The sequence below is a fragment of the Ictidomys tridecemlineatus genome, chromosome 10, assembly GCF_052094955.1.
Source record: "Ictidomys tridecemlineatus isolate mIctTri1 chromosome 10, mIctTri1.hap1, whole genome shotgun sequence".
NCBI lineage: Eukaryota > Metazoa > Chordata > Mammalia > Rodentia > Sciuridae > Ictidomys > Ictidomys tridecemlineatus.
Genome location: NC_135486.1, coordinates 288,520 through 302,691, shown reverse-complemented (window position 1 = coordinate 302,691; position 14,172 = coordinate 288,520).

Sequence of the window (14,172 nt, the reverse complement as noted above, 5' to 3'; positions counted from 1 at the left end):
TGATGGTGGTGGCCGGAGGGTGGTCTCCTGAGGAGACTCTGACGGTGGTGGCCGGAGGGTGGTCTCCTGAGGAGACTCTGACGGTGGTGGCCGGAGGGTGGTCTCCTGAGGAGACTCTGATGGTGGTGGCTGGAGGGTGGTCTCCTCAGGAGACTCTGACTGTGGTGGCTGGAGGGTGGTCTCCTGAGGAGACTCTGATGGTGGTGGCCGGAGGGTGGTCTCCTGAGGAGACTCTGACTGTGGTGGCCGGAGGGTGGTCTCCTGAGGAGACTCTGACTGTGGTGGCCGGAGGGTGGTCTCCTGAGGAGACTCTGACCGTGGTGGATGGAGGGTGGTCTCCTCAGGAGACTCTGATGGTGGTGGCTGGAGGGTGGTCTCCTCAGGAGAATCTCTGATGGCGGTGGCTGGAGGGTGGTCTCCTCAGGAGAATCTCTGATGGCGGTGGCTGGAGGGTGGTCTCCTCAGGAGAATCTCTGATGGTGGTGGCCGGAGGGTGGTCTCCTGAGGAGACTGATGGTGGTGGCCGGAGGGTGGTCTCCTCAGGAGACTCTGACGGTGGTGGCCGGAGGGTGGTCTCCTGAGGAGACTCTGACGGTGGTGGCCGGAGGGTGGTCTCCTGAGGAGACTCTGATGGTGGTGGCTGGAGGGTGGTCTCCTCAGGAGACTCTGACTGTGGTGGCTGGAGGGTGGTCTCCTGAGGAGACTCTGATGGTGGTGGCCGGAGGGTGGTCTCCTGAGGAGACTCTGACTGTGGTGGCCGGAGGGTGGTCTCCTGAGGAGACTCTGACTGTGGTGGCCGGAGGGTGGTCTCCTGAGGAGACTCTGACCGTGGTGGATGGAGGGTGGTCTCCTCAGGAGACTCTGATGGTGGTGGCTGGAGGGTGGTCTCCTCAGGAGAATCTCTGATGGCGGTGGCTGGAGGGTGGTCTCCTCAGGAGAATCTCTGATGGTGGTGGATGGAGGGTGGTCTCCTCAGGAGAGACTGATGGTGGTGGCTGGAGGGTGGTCTCCTCAGGAGAATCTCTGATGGCGGTGGCTGGAGGGTGGTCTCTTCAGGAGAGACTGATGGTGGTGGCTGGAGGGTGGTCTCCTCAGGAGAATCTCTGATGGCGGTGGCTGGAGGGTGGTCTCTTCAGGAGAGACTGATGGTGGTGGCTGGAGGGTGGTCTCCTCAGGAGAATCTCTGATGGCGGTGGCTGGAGGGTGGTCTCCTCAGGAGAATCTCTGATGGTGGTGGATGGAGGGTGGTCTCCTCAGGAGAGACTGATGGTGGTGGATGGAGGGTGGTCTCCTCAGGAGAGACTGATGGTGGTGGCTGGAGGGTGGTCTCCTCAGGAGAATCTCTGATGGCGGTGGCTGGAGGGTGGTCTCCTCAGGAGAGACTGATGGTGGTGGCTGGAGGGTGGTCTCCTCAGGAGAATCTCTGATGGTGGTGGCTGGAGGGTGGTCTCCTCAGGAGAGACTGATGGTGGTGGCTGGAGGGTGGTCTCCTCAGGAGAATCTCTGATGGTGGTGGATGGAGGGTGGTCTCCTCAGGAGAGACTGATGGTGGTGGCTGGAGGGTGGTCTCCTCAGGAGAATCTCTGATGGCGGTGGCTGGAGGGTGGTCTCCTCAGGAGAGACTGATGGTGGTGGCTGGAGGGTGGTCTCCTCAGGAGAATCTCTGATGGTGGTGGCTGGAGGGTGGTCTCCTCAGGAGAGACTGATGGTGGTGGCTGGAGGGTGGTCTCCTCAGGAGAGACTGATGGTGGTGGCTGGAGGGTGGTCTCCTCAGGAGAATCTCTGATGGCGGTGGATGGAGGGTGGTCTCCTCAGGAGAATCTCTGATGGTGGTGGCTGGAGGGTGGTCTCCTCAGGAGAGACTGATGGTGGTGGCTGGAGGGTGGTCTCCTCAGGAGAATCTCTGATGGCGGTGGATGGAGGGTGGTCTCCTCAGGAGAATCTCTGATGGTGGTGGCTGGAGGGTGGTCTCCTCAGGAGAATCTCTGATGGCGGTGGCTGGAGGGTGGTCTCCTCAGGAGAATCTCTGATGGTGGTGGCTGGAGGGTGGTCTCCTCAGGAGAGACTGATGGTGGTGGCTGGAGGGTGGTCTCCTCAGGAGAATCTCTGATGGCGGTGGATGGAGGGTGGTCTCCTCAGGAGAGACTGATGGTGGTGGCTGGAGGGTGGTCTCCTCAGGAGAATCTCTGATGGCGGTGGATGGAGGGTGGTCTCCTCAGGAGAGACTGATGGTGGTGGCTGGAGGGTGGTCTCCTCAGGAGAATCTCTGATGGCGGTGGCTGGAGGGTGGTCTCCTCAGGAGAATCTCTGATGGTGGTGGCTGGAGGGTGGTCTCCTCAGGAGAATCTCTGATGGCGGTGGATGGAGGGTGGTCTCCTCAGGAGAGACTGATGGTGGTGGCTGGAGGGTGGTCTCCTCAGGAGAATCTCTGATGGCGGTGGATGGAGGGTGGTCTCCTCAGGAGAATCTCTGATGGTGGTGGATGGAGGGTGGTCTCCTCAGGAGAGACTGATGGTAGTGGATGGAGGGTGGTCTCCTCAGGAGAGACTGATGGTGGTGGCTGGAGGGTGGTCTCCTCAGGAGAATCTCTGATGGCGGTGGATGGAGGGTGGTCTCCTCAGGAGAGACTGATGGTGGTGGCTGGAGGGTGGTCTCCTCAGGAGAATCTCTGATGGCGGTGGCTGGAGGGTGGTCTCCTCAGGAGAATCTCTGATGGTGGTGGCTGGAGGGTGGTCTCCTCAGGAGAATCTCTGATGGCGGTGGATGGAGGGTGGTCTCCTCAGGAGAGACTGATGGTGGTGGCTGGAGGGTGGTCTCCTCAGGAGAATCTCTGATGGCGGTGGATGGAGGGTGGTCTCCTCAGGAGAATCTCTGATGGTGGTGGCTGGAGGGTGGTCTCCTCAGGAGAGACTGATGGTAGTGGATGGAGGGTGGTCTCCTCAGGAGAGACTGATGGTGGTGGCTGGAGGGTGGTCTCCTCAGGAGAATCTCTGATGGCGGTGGATGGAGGGTGATCTCCTCAGGAGAATCTCTGATGGCGGTGGTTGGAGTGGTGTTCTCTGGAGACTCTGGTGTTGGGGGTGATGTGTGGTCTCAGGAAACTCTGGTGGTAGTGGTAGAGTGGCCATCACCTCAGGATATGCTTTGATGGTATTTAGGTGGGGTAGCTGTGACCTCAGGGGTAAGAGCATCTTAACCCTACAAGAGAGAGACTAAGAAATTGAAGACGTCAATTAGATGTTATCACTCCTTCACTGAATCCATATCTAAACATTTTCTCTAAGGAGAAAAATAAAACTGCCCTAAAGATTCTGAATAGTCATGTAGAATAGAAAAATAATAATCTTGTTTCATCCTTTCATTTATGAGAATTCTTTTTTAAGTTGTGGGGCGACCTCACCCATCCATAGAATGCATGTAGATCAATTGGTTTTACTTCTAGCTAGAGGTCAAGCTTTTTACCCTGCTTTGTAATTAATTAATCAAGCACTACCTTCTTATTGACTAAGGAGACCTACCATCATAAGGTAGTTACAATCTGAGACAGAGTGACATCTGAAGTGACAGCTGTCACAGGGCTTTCCTGAGTCTTAGGTAAGGACATAATACTAGAAATGAACTATGAGTGGTCCACCTTTTTCAGCCTTACCACCTGAGTCCTCCCTATGAGCAGGTAACAAACAGTGTTTCGTCAGCTTTATAACTAAGTAAAAACTTCATGTATTTATGACGTACCGCATGATTTTCAATACATGTTTACATAGTAAATGGCTAAATCCATCCGTTAACATACACATTGCCTCACATAGTTAATTTTGTTGGTGTTATGAGATCTATTCTTCACATTCTTGGGGAATTAAAATCAAAAGATGAAATGGTTATGACTTTTCAGTTTATCCAGACTCTTAATTCTTTTTGAATCGTTTAACACTCATTTGCAGATTAACATTCGCAAGCCTTCTATCGAGTATCGATGAAGCAGGAATGACTGAGGAAAGACTCCAGTGTCACAGTGAGGCCATGATCTTTGAGAGAAGGGAATGTGGGAGGGCCCCATGTACTGCGGTTTCTCCTGGTGGGAGGCCATTTCCAAAGCAAGGTGTAGGGATGTAGAGCCAAACAGAGAGCAGGAATCTCAGGCAGCGGCGGAAAGAGGGATCCAAGCTTCAGGCTGCTGAAGCAGCTGTAATTTGTGAGCCAGGAACTGCAAAAGGAGAACTGCCAAAAAAAGTCTATCAGAAATCTGAAAGTACGTTTCTTTGGCCAAATACATTCCACCTGTCTAGGCTGGGACTCTTTGAAGCCTGGCAGAGATTGAACACAGGAAGCGAGGGAGTGGAATGGAGATTCTGCAGGTGGCACAGCTCTGGGAAACATTAAGCTTCTGACAAGCCGGAGTGGATAAGCCTCAAGGAACGCCCAAGGCATCCAGTCGGCAACCCAGAAAGTCCATGCCTTAGAGGGACTGGAGACCCATCCTCAGAGACCTCCCCCTCCACCCCACCCTCCCCACCACGTCTTGAGAGTTAACTGCCAGCAGGGCAGAGCTCACATTCTTTACCAGGAGACAATCAGCAGTGTACCAAACTTTATGCCCACAATAACAACTCCTAGACATGCAAAAAAGCTGGGAAAAGCACTTATAACCAGGGAGGAAAATACAATGGAAACAGGCCAAATGATCTTACAGATGGAATTAACATGCAAGATGGTTAAAAAGCTCTTACAACAGGCTCAGGTACTTTTGAATGAAAAGATGGCCCACCCCATAAGCCTGGTCTGTGCTTAGTGACAAGCTTCTCGGCCTAACCTCAGAGAACAGATCCTGCACCGCCAGGACCACATGACAGAGGCCAGCATCAATGGCCATCATGGTGCCGGCACTTGTGCATGACACCAAGAGACGGAAAGGGCCTCTGTCACTGCCGTCTTCTCTCCAAATCCGTCAGGTTTCAAAGCAACTCAAGGTCACCTAGAAGAACAATAGCTAAGTACCATAAAGAAGTACAGTAGCACTACCAATTAAGAGTCACAATTGAGTACTTTTAAAATGTAATTCATCCGGAGAAAAGGCATAAAAAGAAAAGCCAGATGGAACAGCAGAATACAAAGAGCCATCTATTGGACCTGCAGCCAGCCCTATCCTGCTACATTAAGTGCAAGGGGTTAAACATCTATTAGAAGGGCGTGATTGTCACACTGGAATTTAAAAAACAAAACAGGACCTAACTATGTGGTTTAAGACCAGACTGCAGATGGGTTGTCCACCCCATGACCATAAGCATGCTAAGGCAGCCATGCCGATGACACCAACGTAGCTTCAGTGCCAGGACATTGCTGGCAATAAACAGGACAGCTCACTGTGACAAGAGGGGCAATCACCAAGAAGACCTGGAGTATTGAATGCCTGTGTATGTGGAAACAGCCGTCAAACTGTACCGTGAAAAACTAGCAGGGCTCAACAGGAGGTGCAGATCCCCCAGACTCTCGTGCCTGAACAAGACCGCCTGCGTGTCTAAAAGGAAAACGAAATCTCGCCCTCAGGAGAGAAGATGGCGGTTGAGTCATAGTAGAGAATAAAGTCTAAGTGGAATACCAATGAATCTGTCCTTGGACGATGTCTCTGTGATCCTCTGATCCTTGCCTGCTCCTCGCTGCCTTCCCCACGAGGAGGAAACCGCGGGAGGGGAGGTGGGTGAGAAAGAGCAGCGCAGGGCTGCACTCCACTGTCAATGCCTCCAAGTCACCAGCCCGGCCCTCTGCCCACCCGAGGCCCAGATCAGAGGTGGGATCTGGAGGGTGCTGCCAGCCCCACACAGACATCTGCTGCGCGGGCTCCACAGACCCAGGACAGCCTGCCCTGCCACCAGCACCCACCAGCATCCTCCCGGCGAGTCTGGGGCCTCCCGAACAGGCGGCATTGCTTGTTCTTCTCCCCGTCCAGGGTCCTCACCCAGAGTGCACAGCACACAGCTGGGATGAGCGGTGCTGGCGTCTCAGTCCCGTTGTTTTCAGCTTCCTCCTACTTGGGGAACCCACTGATCCTGCACAGGTGAGCAGACCGCGACCAGGCCTCTCCTCACCTTCCCCCTCCTGGCCCAGGACATTCAGCTCGGGTCACCAAGGCAGTGGAGGCACGGCTCTGCACTCAGGCAGCAGAGCTCCAGGGCCCTCGGCCTGAGGTCAGTCCCTGCTGCAGTGCGCTCCTGGAGGCCGTGGTCCCGCACCATGTCCCAGCTCTGGCCATCCCAGGCCCAGGCTCCCCAGGCGCCTGGAGCCCACTGAGAGCTGGGAGGCCTGTGCGTGCGGCAGAGGCAGGCGGCAGGCGGCAGGAGGAAGAGCCCAGGTGCTGAGGTGCAGGAGCACAGCTTCCTCAAGTCTGGGCCTCTCTTCTCTGGGTCAGCCAGTGAGGACAGGGCGGGAAGAGTCATGTGACCCTCACTCACCGCCACAGCTCTGCCTGGCCCCGGGAAACAGGGCCTCCTTTCCTCCTGCTTTCCTCACGGCACTCGGTGACCACCTTCTTTGTCCCAGCACATGTCAGGTTCTGACCTGACCCTGGCAGGGCCTCCGGCTCTCCTAGATTGGGATCTTTCTGAGAATTTGCACCACACAGCACAGCTCTGCTGTTCAAAGCCCTAAGTGCAGGGCAGTGCTCAGCTAGTCCACCTCCTCTCCCCTCCAGGACCTAAGGTCCTGGGCCAAAGCCTCTGCTCCCTAGAAGCCCAGGCAGTCTCCTGACTCTCCACTGTCTTCCCTCCAGCCCTGGCCAGGTGCCGGCCATGCCTCCGCCGCCCAGTCACGGTGCATCCGCGGCCCAGTCACGGTGCATCCGCGGAGGCGGCAGGCCCTCCCTCTCAGAGCCTCCCTCGCTGCCTGCTGGTGTGGGCGGTGGGCTTGGAGGGCCCAGGCCCTCTTCCGCCTCAGCAAGCTTGAAGTCAGCCCAGGACAGTCACCACCAAGAGGCAGGAGTTGGCAAAGACCAGCCTGGTGCCTCCTGTCCCCCCGGAGCAGAGCTGAGCCCAGGCAGGTCTGGGGCCCTGCTGGAGGGCTCTTTCTGAGGAGGAAGTCCTTCCGGACCGGCAGAGAGACGGGTGAGAACAGCAGACCCCTGAGTGTGGGGCCCGCTGAGCGAGGACACAGGGATCCAGGGTGGCACTCATCCGATGGCCCTTCTCTCTGGCTGCTGTGGGCTCCCGCTGAGGCTTCTCTGCATGACGACGGGGCAGCACCTGGAGTCCTGTTCCACAGCCCTGGGCCTCCACAGCCCCATCCTCGGCACCAGGCCGGCACAGAGCTGCGGCCTTCGAGAGCCGAGGTGTGGAAGAGCCCTTCACACGCCATGCTTAGGACCAGGTCAGAAAGACCTTAGACGGATCACCCAGGGTCACAGGCCTGAGCTCTTTGGAGGAATAGGAAAGGGGGAGAGAGGGATCCTCTCAGAGAGGACAAAGGGTCTCTTCTTCCTCTTCTGCACTCCACTTTTATTGGGGATCCCACCCAGTCCACCTCTTGACCTTTGGCTGACAGCAGGATGACATCAGACTTTCAAGTCCCCAGTGTCATGACAACTCTGGCTCACCTTGGCCCCTGCTGACCAGCTCTCATGGGATTCTTCACCATAAATTCTTACATTTTTATGGTCAGGAGGAATGATTCTTATCGCCCTGAGTTTGGGATCTGGTCACAAAAGTCTCCCCCCTCAGGGGAACTTGGGTTCCTCTTGTCGACATGGACTTGTGTTTCTCCTTCAGTTAATGGGCAGTTTGCTGAGGAATGTGACATGGCCTGTCCACTTTGGCCATGCAGAGCTTCTTGGAAAGAAGCCTGTGAGGCTCAGCACAGTGGGCTGTTTCATAGAGTCATTCCCTTACCTCGTGTTCCCACCTCATCTGTCCGACCCCTGGAAAAATCAGAGGAGGCTCCACAGAACAGTGCTTTGCTGGATGTCTGACGTGGCAGAACCCAGTGTCAGCACTGCTGTGTGCGTTAGCCTGGAGGTGCCAGGGAGGTGGCTGGACAGTGCAGCAGATGCCCAAGCACAGCAGCTAGAAGCCGCTGGACGTCCCTGGACGGGAAACTGGAGGAAAGCAAGAGATGAAGGAAGACTGCGAAGGCACCTGGCTGACCCTCGCCTCGCTTGGAAGTCCTCAAGACAAGACTCTCTCCCACACTTCATTCCACACCACTGAAGAGCTGCAGGCAGACGAGTGGAAACCGGGGAAGGTCACCAGGAAGGGGAGAACGTCCTCAGGGAGGAACGGCCTCCTCCCCCTGCTGCATCTGTTTGAAACCCACTTTGTCTCTTCCAGGTCTGCTGAAGGATAGCCCCTACGTTCCACTCTGGGGCTCACTGGAAGCTCTCTCACACCCACTGCCTCCAGTGGCCTCCATGCTTCCCCCGACCGCACAGCCAGCAGAGGGCTCCCCAGAGCCCTGGCCCCCTCCATGACCAGAGTTCCAGCCTGTGCTCCGTCTGCCCGAGGACAAGCCCACGGACTCGGTTCTGCCCCCAACACCTTACCCACCCAATGCCTGGCCCACCCACACGGGTCCCTGGCCAGAAACAGCCACAGCAATGGGCAGGGGCTCTGGGAGGGCAAGGGGCAGAGGGTCCTGGGGGCTCCGTGGCAGGGGATTCCCCCTAGGCATGCAGCCCTGCTCCATGGGGGAGCCCAGGAACACGTGGACCCAGTGGACAGGTGGCGGCAGAGGTCAAGGAAAACTGGCTGCTGATGAGGTGAACGGAAAGAAAGAGAAGTAAACAGAGGATTTCAGAAAAGGAAAACAGAGTAAGAAGAGAGAAAAACCAAGAAAAGCCCAGCGGGGAGAGGCAGTCCAGAAGAGGTCCGGAGAAGCTCGAGCGCTGATACCAAGGAGCCACGAGCGGACGGGTGCCTGGGCCACGCGCTGAGCCCGCAGAACCGGGCTCCTGGCAGCCGGCAGGGGGAGAGCCCGTTCTGGAAGGCGGGAGCCACTGGAGTCTTGTGTCGCCTACTCTGCTCCTCAGAACTCCAGCTGCCGGACCTAGCCCCGACGGGTGTGAGGAGTGGGCGCCTCTAGCCGTAGGGGAAGAGGCAGGACCTGGTCTAAGTTGGGTCTGGAGAGGGCCTGAGCAGGTGGCAGGGCCCCACCAGAACACAGCCATTCAAAAGCCAGGAAAGGCTCTGGCCGGAGCAGCTCTGCCAGCACCGTCTTGGCCGCCCAGCCTCCGGGCCGGCCGGCCAGTGGGTGGTGCTTCAGCAGGTGGCACCCAGACTGAGACCCAGCTTCTCTCCCTGCAGCCCCCAGTGACGGCAGCAGCACTCATTGCCTCCGTTCTGCTCCTGAACCTCTGGATCAGGCTCCTGTGACACGAGAGATCAACTGGGTCTTGCTGCCAAGGGATTAAAACCTTGAAGCTCGGTGGCCACTAAGTCAATTTCCCACACTGATGATGATGACATTGCTGGTGTCTGATTCCTCAGTAGCGGTGTCACTGAACTGGGCACAAAGGCCATGATATGACCAAGGGAGACTGTCCACAGTACCAAGCAACCCTGAGCCCTGACCTCAGCACCCTGCAACTGCAGAACTGACCCTGCCACCTAGGGCCACCTTGGAATGTGGAGAAGTAAAGGACCTGTGGCCTGAGAAGGAGTCCTCTTCTTAGAAGTGCGGGGTCTGAGGGGAGCTTGCTCAGGTCAGAGTCAGCTGCTCACCCCCACCCCCCACCCCCTGGCTCCAGGCATGGACATCATGCCAAGTGCCTCACCTGGGCCAGGACCGTCACTGAGCATCAAAAAGTGCATCTGCAGTGGCGCTCTCCTGGCAGGGCAGAGAGCTCGCGGCTGCCTCCATGCCTCGGACGGAGATGGAGGTTCCCCTGGGTCCTGCACGTTCTCTCCCTGGAGAAGAGTGCCAGTGAGATGTTGGTGAGCTGCTTTGTGCACGATCACGACACGTGCAGTGTTCCAGAGACAACTGATTCAACAGACGGCTACTGTGTGGTCGGAAGAAACACTGAATAACAAGGAATTTTTATTTTAAAAGTGTCTGATTTTTATTTCTAAAAATCTAGATATCTGGTAAGTAAGATTTGTGGTTTTGAAAAGCCCCGTGAAACGATTTGCCCCAATGTAGACCGCCCAGGTCGTGGGCTTCCTCTCGGCCACTTTTCACCTTCCTCCTTGTGACCTTGAAAAGTGGTGGACCTGAGACTCTGCAGACCCTGGGGATGGCAACGCCGCTGGCTGGCCCTCCTGTCTTGTTCTCCTTACACACAGCACAGCTGCCCTGGAGAGGAGCAGCTTTCCTTATTTGACCTCCGATGCTGTCTCTCGGGTTTTCCCAGACGGCCTCCCCACGCCAGGCCTCCTTACTAGTCACACTTTCCTCCTGTGGTTTTCTCTGAGTTAGTGTTTCTCTGGTGGAGAAACTTAACCTCTCCCTGTGTCCATCTTGGTCAGCACAATCCGTCCTGCAGTGCAAGTTAGTGTGAAGTCCTTTGCACATGTGGAACACGAGAACAGGGCACATGCAGCCAGGTCACCTACCAGCTGCAGAGTGCTCGCTCGACTTCTTGGGGCCTCCATTCTGCTGAAGAGCTCAGGTCCTCCCTCTCCGTCGCTGACAGTTCTCTAGCTCCTGGGTCTTCTCAACTTCCCTGGCATAAAGCATGCCCCGCTAGGTCAGAGGTGCTTTCGTGCTGGCCTCAGCCATATGAGCCATTGGCCAACAAGGGTCAAATCAGTCCTTCCTCTCTGTCATGGCAATTTTATTATGAAGAACAATTTTTAGGATGGGCCTGGTGGCACTGTAATCCCAGTATTTCAGGAGGCTGAGTCAGGAGGATCAAGAGTTCAAAGCTAGGCTCAACAATGGTGAGGCACTTAATAACTCAGTGAGACCCTGTCTCTAAATAAAATACAAAATAGGGCTGGGGGTGCAGCTCAGCGGTTGAGTGCCCCTGAGTTCAATCCCAGGTACACCAAAAATAAATAAATAAATATGAGGAACAAGGGGGCACAGGCTAAAAAAGAGCAGGATTTACTCCCAGTTAAAATAAAATGCATGTACAGTTGCCCTGGGGATATGCCACTGCCGTGGGCTCCCTCATCTCCAAGAACCACCTGGTGCCTCTGTGGCATACCAAGGAGCGGTGCACATGGGCCACCTACTCATGGCCACGCTGCGTGCCCTCAGGGAAAGGAAAGCAGAGTGGACCAAGGGGTCTCCACCCTGGACTCCGGGGTAGTGGTGTACAGGAGTGGGGAGAGGGACAAAGCGTGAAGAGACGGCCACACTGCCCACCCCCATCAGCCACGGGCCTCCTCTCCAGTTGTGTCATGGCTGTGTTTTCCAGTGGTGGAACTGGGGGCCTACAAGGGACCCCCAGCCCAGCTCTGGCTACCAAGAGTTGTTTAGATCATGTCGGCAGCTCGGAGGCCTTTGTCCCCCTCATGGCACACAGAACTGCAGTCCCCTGTGCTATGCACACCTGTTCCCTTCCTGACCTTCATGCAGCAACAGCAAAGGCAGCTGGCACCTGCAGAGACAGGCATGGAAGGGGCAGGACCCCACGTTTACACAAGGGGCCCCAGGACCTGCAGCTGAGTCAAAGGAACAGCAGCAAGAGGCTACCTCCAATGGACCAACTCCAGACCTCCAGTGCAAGTGTCCTGAGACTCGCTTCTTGTTTGTAAACAAAGTCAGTGTTCAGAACAGGGCCTGCTGCTCCCCCCACTCCTCTGCAGGGAACCTCTGCCATCAGAGATGGCAGCACACTGGAACCAAGACTCTCATGAGCTTGCGATTTGGCTTTAGTTGTGCGGCTGCTCCGTTCTGCCCTCAAGGTGCTGAGCACAGGCCCGAGGGTGGAGAAGGCTCCGGAGGCGTGAAGTCCCAATGCCACCCTTGGAAGGACGTGAGGAAGGTGGCTCCTCAGCTCTGCTCTCAAAGTGCTGAGCCAGGGTCAGGCAGGGTCCTGGAGGAGGGAGAGACAGGCCTCAAAGTATCTGAAGAGAACTGCTGTCAGTCAAGGAGGATTGCCAACACCTGTCACATAGGCCCCTGGAAGAGCTGTCTTCTGCCTATCTAGGATCTATCTATCTGTCGTCTACCACTTATCTATCATCCATCTGTCATCTATCACCTATCATCTGTCATCTCCTCTATCATGTATCAACTATCTGTCACCTATCATCATCTAGCACCCATCACCTATATATCGTCCATCTGTCACTTATCATCTGTCATCTGTCATCTACCATCATCTACCATCATCTACCACCATCCACCACCTATCATCTATAATCATCACTTTTCACTTACCATCTATCACCATCTATCATTTATCACCTATTGTCTATCATCTATTATCTATCATCCACCACCATCTACCATCACTATCACCTCTCTATCATCTACCATCACTATCACCTCTCTATCATCTACCATCACTATCACCTCTCTATCATCTACCATCACTATCACCTCTCTATCATCTACCATCCACCACCATCTACCATAACTATCACCTCTCTATCATCTATCATCTACCATCTATACCTACCATCATCTATCATCTACCACCATCTACCATCATCTATCATCCACCACCATCTACCATCACTATCACCTCTCTATCATCTACCATCACTATCACCTCTCTATCATCTACCATCACTATCACCTCTCTATCATCTACCATCACTATCACCTCTCTATCATCCATCATCATCTACCATCCACCACCATCTACCATCACTATCACCTCTCTATCATCCATCATCATCTATCATCCACCACCATCTACCATCACTATCACCTCTCTATCATCTATCATCCACCACCATCTACCATAACTATCACCTCTCTATCATCTATCATCTACCATCATCTACCATCACTATCACCTCTCTATCATCTACCATCCACCACCATCTACCATCACTATCACCTCTCTATCATCTACCATCCACCACCATCTACCATAACTATCACCTCTCTATCATCTATCATCCACCACCATCTACCATCACTATCACCTCTCTATCATCTACCATCACTATCACCTCTCTATCATCTACCATCACTATCACCTCTCTATCATCTATCATCACTATCACCTCTCTATCATCCATCATCATCTATCATCTACCATCCACCACCATCTACCATCACTATCACCTCTCTATCATCTATCATCCACCACCATCTACCATCACTATCACCTCTCTATCATCTATCATTTATCACCTATTATCTATCATCTATTATCTGTCATCTATCATCCACCACCATCTACCATCATCTATCATCCACCACCATCTACCATCACTATCACCTCTCTATCATCTACCATCACTATCACCTCTCTATCATCTACCATCACTATCACCTCTCTATCATCTACCATCACTATCACCTCTCTATCATCTACCATCACTATCACCTCTCTATCATCTACCATCACTATCACCTCTCTATCATCTACCATCACTATCACCTCTCTATCATCTACCATCTAACATCATTTACCATCATTTATCATCTCTATCATCTACCATTATCTGTCACCTATCTATCATCTACCATCACTATCACCTCTCTATCATCTACCATCTAACATCATTTATCATCATTTATCATCTCTATCATCTACCATTATCTGTCACCTATCTATCATCTACCATCATCTATCACCTCTCTATCATCTACCATCATCTATCTTCTATCATCTATTATCTATCATCTACCATCTATACCTACCATCATCTATCATCTACCATTATCTGTCACCTATCTATCATCTACCATCATCTATCATCTATTATCTATCATCTACCATTATCTGTCACCTATCTATCATCTGTCATCTATACCTACCATCATCTATCACCTCTCTATCATCCACCATTCTCTATCATCTATCATCATCTACCATCCACCATCCTCTATCATCTCCCATCATCTACCATCTGTTACCCATCTATCATTCACCTATTGTCTGTCCTCTGTCATCCATCACCTACTCCCTGTTTCTTATCACCTGTGTCTTCACACATACACGTCCTGCACCTTACACGTAGTCTTAGACACTCTGCAGATACACACGCTCAGCCAACAGGGGTCATTAGTGGACAGCAGCTGTCCTTCTCTGTGGGTCATACACATGGCTGGGTCCAGGCT